The following is a 15,494-nucleotide window of genomic DNA, read 5'->3' on the forward strand; positions in this document are numbered from 1 at the left end:
ACTGACTTTTAGATGGACACAAGGCCACCCAGAGTAAGACTGCATTTTCAGGCATTCTTTCAGCAAGGCGCGGCCATATGATGAATTTCTGGGACGAGCGCCTAAGTGAAGTGTGCGCCTTCCCGGTCCTGCCTTTGTAGAGGACACAGGTGCCTTCCCCTCCGCCTTGTATTCCTTCCTGCTGGCTGCACAGTGGACTTTGTGGTGCTCCCTCATGCAAGTCACAGCAGCCAAATCTACTTCCTAACTGAGACCCCCATCAATGTGCCAGACACTGCCCTAGAGCCCAGGATACCCCCCAAAAATGATAAATTAACTTTCTGCCTTTGAGGAGCTCAGAATCTGGTAGGGAAGACCAGTGTGTGAACAGATATCTTTGAAGTCATGTGGTCAGTGCTGTGGTGGGCCCAAGGACCTTTGGAGCCCAGCAAATTCAATTATTTGTGCAGCTTTCCAGCCATTCACACATTTGTTCATTTACCCACTTATTCATATAACAATTCATCTATCATCCACCCAGTCTTTCTTCCAGTCACCCCTCTCTCCCACACAGCTCATGAGAACCCTGAATGGTTGTTTTGGGGGTTTTTTTTGCTTGAATATATATATATATATATTTCTGATTTCAGAGAGTAAAGGAGAGGGAGAGAGAGATAGAAACATCAATGATGAGATAGAGTCATTGATCGACTGCTTCCTGCACACCCCACACTGGGGATCGAGCCCACAGTAACCCAGGCATATGCCCTGACAGGGAATCGAACAGAGACCTCCTGATTCATGGGTTGATGCTCAGCCACTGACCTACACAGGCTGGGCTGCAGTCTTCTTTGCAGAGAATTATGCAGGACCCATTCTGATGTGCTTTTACTAAAATTGAACCAATCAGAATGGAACCTTTTACTATAATTTTAACAGATGCCAGGTACCAAGATCATCACACACATGCAATATAATGATGAGATTTCATATTCAAATCATGTAGTAAATGCTTATTTGTGCACATTTTTAGATTTTCCTAGATAATAAAAATTATATGTTCACTAGACAGTCCCTTCCTCTTCTGAGTCAGATGTGACAATAGTTCACATTATAGCCAACCCTGGGGAAATGCAGGGAGAAAGAAGAAAAACAAATTCGGTGTTGGCTGTAGTCACTTGTGATGCTATAAAAGTAAGGGCCTGCCTGACCAGCGTGGCTCAGTGGTTGAGTGTTGACCTATGAACCAGGAGGTCAGGGTTCAAATCCTTGTCGGAGCACATGTCTGGGCTGCAGGCTCGATCCTCAGTGTGGGGTGTGCAGGAGGCAGCCCATCAATGACTCTCTCTCATCATTGATGTTTCTATCTCCCTCTCTCCCTCTCCCTTCCTCTCTGAAATCAATAAATATAAAATTTTTAAAAAGAAATTAAATAGTTCACATATTGACCCCCTGTTAACAAATATTAAATGTTATTCATGAAAAATTCAGTGAACTTATTTAGCTTAAATCATTAAATATCAAACTTCTAACAAACTTAAGAAGTTAACTCTAATATTAATGGAGATGGACTGGGGGGAGAAGGGGACAAGGTAGGGGAAAGAGGAGAGGGAAGGTGAAATGTTTCTTTTTCAAATCTAAAGACCCGGAACCTGTGGAAATCCAGCCCTGTTCTTGGTGCTGGGAGTGGAAGGGTGCAGAGAATCAGACCCCTTTCCCCTCTCCCGTGGCAGGACACTTACCGTCTGCTCTGGTGAGTGAGACACACACCGGCCAAGTCAAATAGCAGATGGGATGATACTACACGCGATGCCGCCAAGGGCATGTGACATGGCTAATGTTGAACAAACTTCACAAATAAGAAATATGGATTCCTCCAAGTGGGCAGCGCTAGTCGCAATAGGTTGGAATGGCCCAGGAAGCTCCTCCTACCTCCTCTTCCTTCCTTTCTCCCAGCTCCAGGCACTGGGGGAATACAGTGATGAACTAAACAGAGTGAAATTCCTACCCTCATGGCACTTGCCTTCTAGTGGGGCAAGATGAAAAATAAACAAAATTAATAAAAACAAAGTGTATAAGACAGTGATAAGTGGTTGGGAAATAACAGAACAGGGAAAACAGGATCAGGACTATTGTAAGGTGTAATTAAATTTGGTGATCATGGAAGGCCCCACAAAGAAGGTGACTTGAGTAAAAAGTGAAGGCGGGAGGGAGGGAGCTATGTAGGTAATGGAGGGAGAGCATTCCAGGCAGAGGGAACATATGTGCAAAGCAGTTATTCAGTTCCTACTGTGTGCCCACGTGACAACAATAGCAATATGTGGCTGTTGACCAAACCATCTTCAACAAACATTTAATGCCTATTACAAAGAATGAGAGTTTAAGAGCATTTGAGATCTTGTTCCCCAGCATATGTCGTCATTTCAGCTTAAACAAACTCATAACAATTCTAAAAAAGAAAAGAAAAACAGAGTTTTTTTCTTTCCCGGAGTTTCAGGGTACATAGGGGCTCAGTTGCAACATGTACGTTCTTAAAAGAAGGCATTCCTTAACTCAAAGTGGGGACAAGTGAAGGGAGTCCAGTAATGACTTTCCAGTCAGTGTGATGGAGGGATTGTAAAGGGAAGGAAACATGATGATAACAGGAGATTCTGCTGCAGAGCACTCCATCTTCACAACTCAGGGCGACTGACCTGCCCTCTGCCGAGATTCTGGGCTAAGATGCTTCCCAGGCACGAAGCAGCTGGGCTGCTGGAAGCCGCAGACCCAGAGAGGAGCAGCTCCCCGGCTGGTGTTAGGTATCATGGAGACTCACACCCTCTCCAAAGCGCCTCAGATGACCAGGCAAAGTTGGCTCTGACAAAGTTTGGGGAAGGAAGGCCTGTCCTTCCAGGCAGCCTCTATCCTCAGACCCTGGCGGAGTCCGCCTTCCTGTAAAATACAACATAAGGAGTCAGCTAAGCTAGTGTGGGGCTCTGGCTTCAGGATGAATGAGTGTTGCCCCCTAGAACTGAGTGACCTCCCAGTGCCTCGATCTTTCATCCCAAAAATGGGCATAATAAAAATAGCACCTATCTCATAGGGTGTTGCAAAAATCATAGCCCTCAATTAGTGATAACTATCATTACTTAATATTAACAACTATTATTAGTAATACTTCTCTCAGAATTGTTGCACACACTGCAGTATGTTCCAATACACAGATGTTAAGGGTCTCCTGAAGCTGGTTAAGTAGAGTGGTTGAGAGCATACTGGTAGGCTCTTGGTCTGACTGGGTTTATACCCAGGATGTAACTGTGTTCCCTTCGGCAAGTTACTTAAACTTCCCGAGCTTCTCTCTGCTCATCTATAAAGTGAAAAAAGTAATCATGCACATGTCACTACTTGGAAGGAGGTTGGGCTGGCTTTCCACAGCCAGAGTATCTGTGCTGTCCATAGGGCCTGGGCAGTGAGAGCGTATTTGTTTATTAATAGGATAATTATGTTATTACTAGGGGCCCAGTGCACGAATTTGTGCACCTTGAAAGGAACTGTGGGCCGCAAGGCTGCGGTGGGCACAGGGGCAGGTCTCAGCCCATCCTCCACGCCCCCACCTGGCCCCTCCCGCCATGGACCCCAATCCCTTGTCTGCCCATAGCCCTGCTGCCACCGCTGCTGCTCCCACGCGCTGACAGCGCTGGCCTTTCTCGCACCCGCTGATGGCGTAATTGGGGCTGGCGCCAGCAGGAGGTACCAGTGGCGGCTGCTGTCCCGATCACCCCTCACAAGCAGGGGGAGGTGGAGAAGCCCTCAGGGGTGATCAGGTTGGCAGCCGCCACTTGCACCCACTGACAGCGCTAAGCGATCAGGACCAGCACTGGGTGTCAGCAACAGGTGCAAGCAAGGCCATCGCCAGCAGTGGGTGTGAGAGGCGACTGCCAGCCCCAATTGCCCCTCAGGGCAACTGGAGCAGGGGGAGGTGGAGAAGCCTGAGGGGCCAGCGGGGCCAGTGCTTGCAGCAGATGCGAGTGCCGGTGGGGACCATGGCATGTGGGAGCAAAGAATTTTCAGTAATTGCCCTGGCCGGTTTGGCTCAGTGGATAGAGCGTCAGCCTGCGAACTGAAAGGTCCCAGGTTTGATTCCAGTCAAGGGCATGTACCTTGGTTTCGGGCACATCCCCGGTGGGGGGAGTGTAGGAGGCAGCTGATCGATGTTTCTCTCTCATCGATGTTTCTGGCTCTCTATCCCTCTCCCTTCCTCTAAGAATCAATAAAATATATTTTAAAAAAAAAAAAAGAATTTTCAGTAACTACCACCAGAGCCCCGCCTTGGTCTGGTGACCCCGCTCACCTGCTCCACCATCTCGCTGCTGCCGATGCCCACCATGTTCTGCGCACGCCACCCTGGTGGTCAGTGCACGTCGTAGCGACCCATTGTTTGGTTATTCCGATGTTCGGTCTATTTGCATATTAGGGTTTTATATATAGATATTAACAGCACCAACCTCAAATGGTTGTAGAGTGCTTTATATAGTACCTGGCAATAACTATGTGCCATTATTATTTTTTTCTTTTTTTTTCTTTATTGATTAAGATATTACATATATGTCCTTATCCCCCCACCCCCACCATTATTATCATTATCCTCATTTTATAGGTGAGGAAATTGAGGCCCAAAGAGGTTAAGAGACCAGACCCAGGGGCATGCAGCTAGCCAGTCGCCTGCTGGGCTGGCACTGGAATCCAGGGGTTCCGTCGGTGCCCCGCAGCTGCCCAGCCTGGGAACTAGACAACTCTCCCCTCCCCTCCCCCTCCAGCTCCCTGGGAACGGAAAGCTGGCTGCCCTCCAAGACCCAGCAGCCCTGGAGCCCTGCCCCCACTTCACCCTCCCCCATCCCCAGAACAAAGTACACTTGCCACGGGAACATTCCAGCCCACTGATGGCCAGGCAAGCGCAGCAGCCACGCCCCCAGGACTGCACCAGGCATCTGTGCCCGGGGCCAAGCCCCCGGTGCCCCCTCCCGGCCCCTGCGCCTGCCCGCTAGTGCAGATGCAATTGCACCGGAGGAATTCTCTCTTTCCTAGCCTCGGGGACACAAAACTGAAAAGGCCGAGGGACGCGGTGGGTGGCAGATACAGAGGATGGCATTTGCCCAGCAGACAGGGCGAACGCTGCATTCTCCGTGGCGCCAACGCTGGGCCCGGCCAGCCCCCTCTTCCTCATTTTGTTCCTTTATATGAAACTAATGTATGCTGTTGTTAAGAAAATAAGGACAAGTAGAACTAAGAGAAAGATCTCAAGAATCCTACCACTCTAAGACAACTGCTATTAATTGTTATTATGTCCTTCCAGACTTTGCTATGCCCCAAAACACAGAGGCATAGTGACATGAAAGGGATCATGCTATCATACTGTTTGTCTGTAATAACAGACTCATGTTTTTAGAGCAGTTTTAGGTTTACAGAAAGTCGAGGAGAGAGTGCAATTCCCATACACCCATTGTCGCCACCCTCACAGTTCTCCCTGTTATAAACATCTGCATTAGTGTGGTTGGTTTGTTATAAAAGAGGGACTAATATTGGTACATTATTATCAACTAAAGCCCATAGCTTAATTAAGGTTCACTCTTTGTGCTGTAAAGTTCAGTTTTGGTAAGTGTATGATGTCATGTATCCATTGTTACAGTATCATGGAAAATAATTTCACTATCCTGACAATTCCCTGTGCTCCCCTACTGTCTCTCCCTCTCTGGTGCTACCGCCGATCTTTTCACTGCCTCTAGTTTTGCCTTTTCCAGAATGTCATATAGTTGGAGTAAGATAGTAAGTAGCCTTTTCAAGCTGGCTTCTTTCACAAAACAATAAGGTTCCTCCATGTATTTTCATGGATTAATCGCTCATTTTTTTTTTTTATCACTGAGTAATATTCCATCGTGTAATGTTTATCCATTCACCTTCGGAAGGATGTCTTTGTTGCCTCCAGTTTTAGGCGGTTATGAGTAAGGCTGCTATAAATATTCGTGTGCAGGTTTATTATACTGTTTTCTAGTTTGCTTTTTTCAATTATGTGATGAATGGTTTTTGGTATTATAAGTAGAGATACATACCATAATTTTAATGGCAACACAAGGTTCTATCACAGTTTATTTAACCAGCCACTGTTATTGCACATACAGATTGTGGTCTCTGATTCTGACCTGGTAAAACTGCCCGAACTAGTTGGTCTACACTTGACAGTATCCTGTAGTGAAGGCTGAGCCCTGCATTTGAATCTCAGACCCCACTTACTGTGTGACCCTGGGCAAAGTTTTTCATTCCCTATGACTTGGTTCCTCCTCTGTGAAATGGGAATAATTATTCTTATTGTGAGGATTAAATGAGCTGATACAAGTAAAGTGTTTTTAGAACATTTTAGAAACTGCCACATGTAAACCCATAAAATATAGCTTTTAGTATTTATTATATTGAACATCTACTGTGTGTTCTGAGATAAGCATGGTGGAAATTATCAAAGACTAAATTATGTATGTAATCTTACCCTCAAAGAATTTTGGGTTAGCTCCCACTGGGAGTGTGATACAAAGCACAGTAATACTAACTCTTTGTTTTCTCTGTGCTCTGTAATTCTGGAAAATGATTGGAGAAGAGGTTGAGAAGTTAGAGCATTTTGCCAAGGTTGACTATGCCAGGGTCACAGTGGAAGAATGAGGGAAGTAGGAAGAATGAGAAATTGAATTAAATTAAGGGATGTGCATAAGAGACTGGGTTATAATGGATGGCCATCAATGGATTTTGAATTTATTATGTTTTCTATTGAAAATACATTATATTATTATATGATTCTTCTTTATTTTCTTCATATGGTAAGTTTTAATGATAATTTTTAAAAATTTGTTTTTTATTTCAGAGAGAGGAAGGGAGAGGGAGAGATAGAAACATCAAAGATGAGAGAGAATCATTTATTGGCTGCCTCCTACTGGGGACAGAATCTGCAACCCAGGCAAGTGCCCTGACCCGGGAATCAACTGTGACCTCCTGGTTCATGGGTAAACACTCAACCACTGACCCACACTGGCCGGTTGATAATTTTTAAATTTATACCAACCTTATATTCTTGGAATAATACAAACTTTCAGGATTTGTTATCTTTTGTGTATATTGTTGAACTCACTTTGCTGGCGATTAATTCTCTTCATTTTTATTTGTTGAAAAGTATTTTTATTTCATCTTTAATCTTGAAAGTATTTCTGCTGGGTGTAGTATTCAACACTCTGATGGTATTATTGCATTAAATTTTGGACTTGTTTATTTTGTTGAGATTTTATATGTCATTCTAATTATTACTCCTTTGAAGGTAAATTTTTTTGTTCTAAGATTTTCTTTGTGTTTGAGTTCATGATTTGTCTAGGTGTGGCTATCTTTTTCACATCCTCTTTGGGAGTTTGTGAGAATTCTTGCATCTGTGACTTGATATCTTTATTTACTTTTTGAAAATTCTCAGTCTTTATCTCTTTAAATATTGTTTCTGCTTAATTTCTCTCTCCTTCATGTATTGCACTCCAATTATACATATATTAGGCCTCCCCACTCCCAAGTTTGCATTCTCTTTTAAAACATAAAGCATCAGTAAAGTCATGACCTCAGAATTAAAAATTAAATAAAACCTCAGAATTTAAGAGCAACAACCTGGCCAGCATGGCTCAGTGGTTGAGCATCGATCTATGAATCAGGAGATCATGGTTTGATTATGGGTCAGGGCACATGCCCAGGTTGTGAGCTCAATCCCCAGTGTGGGGCATGCAGGAGGTAGCTGGACAATGATTCTCTCTCATCATTGATGTTTCTATCTCCTCCTCCCTCTTCCTTCTTCTCTGAAATCAATAAAGATATATTTTTAAAAAATAATGTAAGAGCAACAAACAAGCTAAATCACACATACTTTAATCCAGAAACTAATATTGGGCCTGGCCAGCATGGTTCAGTAGTTGAGCATCGACCTGGAGGGACAGGGGAGCTGTTGCTCGGGGGGAGGGGGGAGAGACTAATATTGGGATATTTCCCAAATAAAAAAATATGCACATGCTCAATTATCACATTCGTATTCCAGAAAAGAGGCATTAAGGATTCGTGCCATAAGTTTGTTTATACATACATCTAGTATCTTGAATCCAACAGTTTGATATATTTTTCAAAGAGATTGCACCTCTTAAAATGTTTCTTTTCATATCTGTTTCATAGATTAACTAAAGCATCGTATTTCTTAAGCAGTTGGTATCTTACTATACAGAAAGGTATGGCAAATTCAGATCCGAAGTATATAGTCATCATAACTAGTACCTGCCACTTGTTTCCACTGGAAACCCAAAGGCAAATTCTTCCCTGGCCGTCCTCATAGTGACCACAGAGGTTGTGAAACTCCAAATGCTCCGTCCCAACTCTGCACTGTCGGAAGCCCTGTGAAAGGCGCAGAGGCTGAAAGCGGAGGAAATCCAGTCCTTCTTAATGTACTGCTTGCTTTTACCCCTACATTTTATTTATTTTTGACTGCCCATGCAATCTGGATATTTCTGCAGTTCTATTTTTTAGTACATTAATTCTCTTCTCAGTTTTGTCTAATCTGCTATTAATTCCAAACATTGAGTTGTTATTTGGGGGTTATGATATTTTTCATATCTAGAACTTCTATTTGGTCTCCTTGTATGGCTTCTAGTTCTTTAATAAAGTTATGAGGAAATACAAAGAGTTATTCAGTATATTCACAAGCAGGTAGACTGTGGCCCTAACTTTGGCTTTGACACTTTTGAGGAGCTGCTAGAGACTATTGCAACATGGACAGTGCCCTCTGAACAGCTACCTATTGACCAACAAGGAGCTTCTTAGTTTATGGATGGAAGATCCAAGGTGAATGGCAGCATCCTGCTTGGAAGGCTGCCACTCTGATTGAAAAACAGTGAAAACAAGTCAGCTCAGTGAATCGCCTGCTGTTTGCCCCTGTGTTTGAGTTTTTATTGACTCATGGGCACTGGTCAATGGCCTGGCCATATGGTCAGGCAGAAGGACAATGAAGAACTGTCCAATTAAAGGGATGCCCATATGGAGCACAGCCCTATGGAAACCACCATGGGAGTTCGAGGGGTGCATTACAGCAGGATGTGTCAATGCCCATCTTATTTGTGCCTGGGTTGCAATTTATAATGGTGATTAAGTGATGACACTTGGAAGCGAATGTCATTGAAAGAAGATTTTTATTACTTACATTTCCTGAGAGGAGGGGGCATGTTACTTCCCACACAGGTTCATAAGAAAAAACACCAGTGTTGATCAGGAGACAGAAAGCAATGAGAGGAAGGCCTAAGCCAGATCCTTTATTTGGGTTTCCATGGGAAAAGCAGGGCAGGGCGGGGTAAACAGCTTTGAACTGGCTAGTTTGAATAGTTCTGGTGGGCTTTGAGGTATAGAGGCTGTCCTGGTTGTCTGGTGTGGGGCGCGGTTACGGTGTTTTGGCCAAGTTCAAGCCTCGGACTAATGAAAGGATAGGGTCCTCTCATTGCCACGTGCAAGTCCCAGCTGAAGGGCAGGGCCCTCCCAGCACAATCATAGCCAACGGCTGTGGTTGTAAGCTTGAACCTATGGTCTGAACACGTGGCCCCACGTGCCTTGTGATAGAGTTCGGGTACATGTAGTTGAGTGAGGTTGAAACTCACGAGAATGCTGTAAACAACGTGATCATGCCCCTACTTTGCCTCATGGCATCTGCTATAAAATAAAGACATGGCTTGTGGGCGCTGTCGTTGTCTCCATCCCACCGAGACCCAGCTTTCATTCTCTTGTCTGTCTTTTCTCAATCCTTTCACCCCCCCACTCAGGGTCACTGAACCAGGCTGAGCTGGCATGGCACATAAGGCGCCCTGGGGCTGAGTATGCCATGGCCGTGCCGGCTCCCAAGAGTCTGGTACCTGCTTGGTTTAGGGCAGGGGTAATATTGGCATGGCATGTGAGAGTAGATAAGGAGGTGGGCCCTGGCTGGGTATTCAGTTGGTTAGAGTGTCATCCCAATATGCCGAGGTTGTGGGTTCTATCTCCAGTCAGGGCACATACAAGAAGCAACCAATGAATGCAGAAAGTGGAACAACAAATCGATGTTTCTCTTTCTCTTTGTCCTTCTCTCTCTCAAAAACAAAGCAAAACAAAAACATCTACATCGCAGTGGAGATGTAAACAACTTTGGCCATGAGTTTGGCTCTATAATTAATGTATGATAAACAAATACAGACTTTAAGAAAACCCAGTACACCACTAGGGAAACCTCTTTTCAGGATCAAAAGGTCACTAGAGCCAGTGAGTGGGTATCCCAGTATATTCACTTGAGGTGGCCACCTAGGTTCATGAAATGCAGATATGGGCTGAATTTAGACATCGTCCTTGAGCACACAAATGCTGATGAGAACAGAGGCAGAGACTGCAGATGGCTATGGGGAAGATTCCCTGTGGAGAAAGCCCTGAACATAGCTGGCAAGTGGAAATGATGCTGGTAGCACTGGGAGGCTACAAATGGGTTCTGACAAGAACAAGACACTTGCTTTGGGACTGGGCCTTGCATACCTAGTGGTAGATGCAAATGCTCGGAGTACTATAAAAGAACTGGAATTGAAAAAAATAAAAATTAGATTAAAAAAAGAACTGGGACTGAAGGTATTACACCAGTTTGGACCTCCAGGTAACATTTCTTCAGGCCAAGGAACATGCTTTATAGCCCCTGATGTTCAGCAATGGTCAGAGCAATATCTTCCTCAGAGTAATAGTTTAATAGAGAATTGGAACGGGCAATGAAAACATTCCTTGTCTAAAATGGGAGGAGATAGAGGCATGCCGTGCTGGCTTACATGCCCTCAACATTAGGGGTGCCAGGGCAGTGTCCCCACTATATAGATTCCTCTGCTTTTCGGGGGAATTTGGGGAATGAGGTGAGGTGGATGCTGGTCTGACTATAGAGTTATTTTTATGGGGGAAGATGGTGATACAACCACACATTTTTTCTTTCCTGCATCACCTCAAGTTCTTTTCCTACCTGATGAAGTGTCCCAGGAGCATGGCTGCAACTGTAAGTGCCAAAAGAAGGGATGATTTCTAAGAAGCGTGGATGAAAAAGGAGCCACATACAAAACCTGACAAGCTCAAGGGAGGTCAGCATAGCTGGCCCTGCAAACTCAGAAATCGAAAGTAACTACATAGGGTGGTTTGAACATAAAATGTCCTAACTGAAAGTGCACCTGGTGGGTAGACACATTCCAGGCTTGTAGCTTCTTTGAAAAAGGTCAATCTCTACCTTAAATGAGCCTCTCTATTACTGTCTTTTGGCATCTAAGATAACATACCTTTGGAATGTCAAAGTAATCTCCTTTTCTAGACCTCAGGGCACATCCACCAAACCAGAGCCCCTCATTGTTATCTTGTTCTCCCACATACCATCTCCATGTGCTGTCAGTGTTAATTGTTAACTATCCTACACCCACCGATGTAAAAAGAGGCGTCTCTCTGTTTTACTCTTTACCCAATCTCAGATATTTCCCTGCTTTGCTGCCCTAATCTGAGACCACCGATGAATTCCATGTAACCCCTCTTACCTCTCCTCCTTTGATTCTAATGTATAAAATAAGCTATAAAGCCCTAGCTGTTTTGGCTCAGTGAATAGAGCGACGGCCTGCGGACTAAAGGGTCCCGGATTCTGTTCCCGTCAAGGGCACATGCCCGGGTTGTGGGCTCAGTCCCCAGTAGGGGACGTGCAGGAGGCAGCCAATCAATGATTCTCTCTCTTGGTTGTTTCTCTCTCTCTCCCTCTTCTTCCTCTCCGAAATCAATAAAAGAAAAGTATTTTAAGAAATAATAAAATGAAAGAAGCTATAAAGCTACCATTCTCTGGAGCATTTTCTCAAACCATTGAGAGTTTGCTTCCCAGCAATTGTCGTCAGTTTGGCTCAAATAAACTCATAAAAATTCTCTAGGTTTGGATGTTTCTTACATCAATAGGAGGAAACATAAAGATTTAAAAATATAGTTATAGTTAGAATTCCTAGGGACTGAGGAATAGAATGAAGAAAACAAAATGGAGTCACTATAGTCAATCTGCTAAATTACTAAAATCAAGTAGATTGAGGTATGAGGAAAAGATTCAGTTGTTATTTTCATGAGCCTGGGAACTTAAACTTTGAACTTTCCAGTCCTGTGTTAATACCTGAATACACATCAGACCTCCAGATAACCCTCTGATTACGCCCGGAAGGGCTCGCACATCCAGACCACCTGATATCCATTATCCAGAGCATCTGACGTGACCAGACCACTTGGGACTCATCATCCAGACTGCTTGACATCTGACTAATAACCATCCTGGACCAATCCTAGGGCTAAGAATGCAGAACTGATTATTCTCAAGAATGCACTTTTTTACTATAAGAACTCCTTTCTTTCTTCTTCAGAACATTTCTGAGTTTTTGCCCAGCTGTGTTTCTGGTTTGCAAACCCTAAGACCTTTGAATAATCTCTATCATTTATTTATAGTCAAAGCCTTCAGACTTTTTTAATTCTTTGGACAGGTCTGATGGAACAGGTTGTTCCTTCATCTGATCTGGCAAAATTGAGGTTAACAGTGAATGCAACTATATTGCTTAGTGGTAGAAAGAGCCCACTACTATTAAGAAGCACAAATTGGCAGTTACAAAATAGTCACGGGAATGTAAAGTACAGCATAGGGAATATAGTCAATAATATTGTAATAATTATGCATGATGCCAGGTAGGTACTAGAATTACCAGGAGGATCACTTTGTAAATTACATAAATATCTAACCACTATGCTGTACACCTGAAACTAATTTAAAATAATATTGAATGTCAACTGTAACTGAAAAATAAAATTATTTTTAATTTCTATATCATAAAGAAAAAAGGAACAGCCCACTCATTCTGTACCCATGAAACCCTGTCCTGGGTAAATGAAAGTGAACTGAGAAGGAAGCACTTGCTAGACTAGTATTGCTGCCTGTGATCTAGACCAGTACATCCCTTCCAAAGGTGGGAAGGTTTGGTATAAATGAAGAGAAGGAGGAATGGTAGATGATGGTAAAGGAATGAATGAATTAATCCTATGAGGGAAATCCAATATTACATTAACACCTCAGAAGAGGCTCAGAGCAAGAGGTGATATTGTCTCTTAGATCAATTTTACCAAATATATGAAAAAGTGGAACCTAATAAGATGGAAACCTGCAAATCTGAGTGATTTTGCCCAAGGGCACATTTTGGTCATATACATATTATTATAATGGACTAGACCAGTGGTCGGCAAACTGTGGCTCGCAAGCCACATGTGGCTCTTTGGCCCCTTCAGTGTGGCTCTTCCACACGATACCGACTTCTGTGCATGGGCCACGAAGTTTCAATCGCACTGTACGTGTGTGCCCGCACGTGGTATTTTGTGATTGAGTTCGGTCATATGACCAGTGATTCAATCAAGCATGCTTAGGTAATGAAATCCCAACAAAAACGAGAAACTGTAGAGACTCCTGGTTGGTGGACATAACCACAGTTCCAAGAGAGAGATACTCCCTGACTGCATGGAGAGAGGGCACACAACCTCTGTGTTTGAGAACTTCCCAAACTTTGTCCTATGTGTCTCTTCACTTGGCTGCTCCTGTATCATAAAACTGTAATAAAAAAACATAGTGCTTTCCTATAAAGCACCGCATAGGGAAAATAGTCAGTAATCCTATATAATAAAGAGGTAATATGCAAATTAATCCTCACACCCTCTCAAGATGGCTGCCTACGACCAGGCCGGCAGGGGGCTTAATGAGGGATGACCAAACGACTGATCAGCAGGCTGCGTGGGGCGACCAGGCCAGTGGGGGGGCTGTGAGGGGCGACCAGGCTGACAGAGGAGGCAGTTGGGGGTGACCAGGCAAGCGGGGAGGGGGGCAGTTGGGAGCGGTCCAGGCTGGCAGGGGGGGGGGGGGCAGTAAGAGTAGACCAGGCCAGCGGAGGGTGCAGTTGAGGGCGACCAAGTCGGCAGAGGGGACAGTTGGGGGTGATTAGGCTGGCAGGGGGGCAGTAAGGGGTGACCAGGCCGGCAGAGGGGGTGACCAGGCAAGCAGGGGGGCAGTTGGGGACGACCAGGCTGGCGGGGGGGGCAGTTAGGGGCGACCAGGCTGACAGAGGGGGGCAGTTGGGGGCAACCAGGCCAGCAGAGGTGGGCAGTTGGGAGTGGCCAGGCCAGCAGGGGGGGCAGTTAGGGGAGACCAGGCCAGCAGGGGGTACAGTTGGGGGCAACCAGGTCGTCAGGGGGGCAGTTGGGGGCGATTAGGCTGGCAGGGGGGGCACTGAGGGGCGACCAGGTCAGCAGAGGGGGACAGTTGGGGGTGACCAGGCCGGTGGCGGTGGCAGTTAGGAGTGACCAGGCCAGCAGGGAGGGGGCAGTTGGGGGCAACCTGGCTGGCAGTGGGCAGTTAGAGGTGACCAGTTCGGCAGTGGGGGCAGTTAGGAGCGATCAGGCCGGCACGCAGAGGCAGTGAAGGGCAATCAAGCTGGCGGGAGGAGGGGGGGGCAGGTAGGGGCGACCAGGCAGGCAGGCAGGTGAGCGATTAGGAGCCAGTGGTCCAGGATTGTGAGAGGGATGTCCGACTGCTAATCCGGCAGTCAGACATCCCCTGAGGGGTCCCAGATTGGAGACGGTGCAGGCTGGGCTGAGGGGACCCCCCCCCCTCACGTGCAAGAATTTCATGTAGTGGGCCTCTAGTCCTATATAATAAATCCTAATATGCTAAGTTTCAGGTCGACCGGTTGGCTGTTCAACCAATCAAAGCATAATATGCTAATGATATGCTAAAGCTGCTCAACCGCTCTCTATGACATGCACTGACCACCAGGGGGCAGATGCTCCGACTGGTAGGTTAGCTTGCTGCTGGGGTCTGGCCTATCAGGATTGAGCAAGGCAGGCCAGACACACCCTGGAGCCCTCCTGTGGCCCCTCCCCAGCTGGCCAACTTCCCACATCCCTCCCCAGCCCCAGTCGTGCACTGGTGGGGTCCTTCAGCCTGGCCTGCACCCTCTCGCAATCTGGGACCCCTCAGGGGATGTCAGAGAGCCAGTTTCGGCCCGATCCCACAGGCTAGGCACCAGGCCTCTAGTATTATAATAACTAAGTATGATGCCAGGTGGGTACTGGAAATATCAGGGGGAACACTTTGGAAAGCATATAATTGTCTAACCACTATGTTGTATGCCTGAAACTAATTTGAAAGAATATTGAATGTAAACTATAATTGAAAAATAAAAATTTTAAAAATATATAGTGCTTTCTTGAGTTTTGTGAGTCATTCTAATGAAATGTTGAACCAGAGTGACTCATGGGAAATCTCGAATTTGTAGCCAGTTGGCTCAGAAGAGCTGGTGGCCTGCAGACCCCCAATGTGTGGCTGGTGTCTGAAGTGAGAACAGTCTTGTTGGGAACTGACTGTGCCCTTAAACCTGTGCAGTTTGATA

The 15,494-nt window shown here is 45.4% G+C and overlaps 1 pseudogene; it reads right to left on the minus strand.

Moving 5' to 3' along the window:
* Positions 1-8,190: 8,190 nt before the first annotated feature.
* LOC118677374 lies at positions 8,191-11,049 on the minus strand (annotated as a pseudogene).
* Positions 11,050-15,494: the final 4,445 nt, after the last annotated feature.

This window comes from Myotis myotis, unplaced genomic scaffold (assembly GCF_014108235.1).
Source record: "Myotis myotis isolate mMyoMyo1 unplaced genomic scaffold, mMyoMyo1.p scaffold_m19_p_1, whole genome shotgun sequence".
Classification (NCBI taxonomy): domain Eukaryota; kingdom Metazoa; phylum Chordata; class Mammalia; order Chiroptera; family Vespertilionidae; genus Myotis; species Myotis myotis.